General features: G+C 49.7%; 1 non-coding gene across 1 annotated transcript; it reads left to right on the forward strand.

The window, feature by feature from the left end:
- The first annotated feature begins 154 nt into the window (after positions 1-154).
- TRNAN-GUU lies at positions 155-228 on the forward strand. Its single transcript has one exon. It is a non-coding gene; the product is annotated as a tRNA-Asn (tRNA).
- Positions 229-827: the final 599 nt, after the last annotated feature.

Below are 827 nucleotides of genomic sequence, written 5' to 3' on the forward strand. Positions count from 1 at the left end.
GGCCACGGCGGTGAGAGCGCCGAATCCTAACCACTAGACCATCAGGGAAGACGTGGAGTCCAGTGCCTTCCTACGAACCCAGCAATAGATGCCATTCACTACCGATTCACCCTGGTAAAACCCTGTCCATTTTCCTCAAGGCACGAGTTCACAGGTCTCTGTGGCGCAATCGGTTAGCGCGTTCGGCTGTTAACCGAAAGGTTGGTGTTTCAATCCCACCCAGGGACGCTCCCATTTTCCTCTCATCCTGTCAATTGAAATACGGGCGGTTTTCTAAATGCAGGGTGCCCTCACTGAGGGTCCATAGAAACAAGCGAGCGCTGGTGTCTATTCAGTAGGGGGCAATGCCATGCATTATTACAGAACGTCAAACTCTTGATCTACCACACGGTATGTCTGCAGGTATGTTGGTGCCAGGAAATCATCACCTGGAGCCACCTGGGTGAAAACCAGAAATCCTAACCGCTAAAACATATGGGAACACATGGAGGGTGGCTCTTTTACAAGCAGCCCTTAAAAAAAAAAGTGACTTTATGTGTACACGTGAACTGTGTTACCCCTCCACCCCCAAGATAAAACAATTCCCAGACATCTCGGGAGATTGAAAGAGACCCTAAGAGCGAAAATCGGGCAGCAGGAGAGTGTTGAGTCTGAAACAACCCTTACGTAGAGAACCCACTGAGCGCTGCAGGATTTTGCTTGGGCCCACTGGCTGACCGTGCAGGACTTTGAGCTAAAAGAAAAATTGCTGAAGCTGCCTTGCAATCTCAAAGGATATGATCACGGCACTTTTGACGAGCCAGGTATGAGTCGAACCTACAATCTTC

This window comes from Nanorana parkeri, unplaced genomic scaffold, assembly GCF_000935625.1.
Source record: "Nanorana parkeri isolate BGI_ZX_2015 unplaced genomic scaffold, ASM93562v1 scaffold2229, whole genome shotgun sequence".
NCBI lineage: Eukaryota > Metazoa > Chordata > Amphibia > Anura > Dicroglossidae > Nanorana > Nanorana parkeri.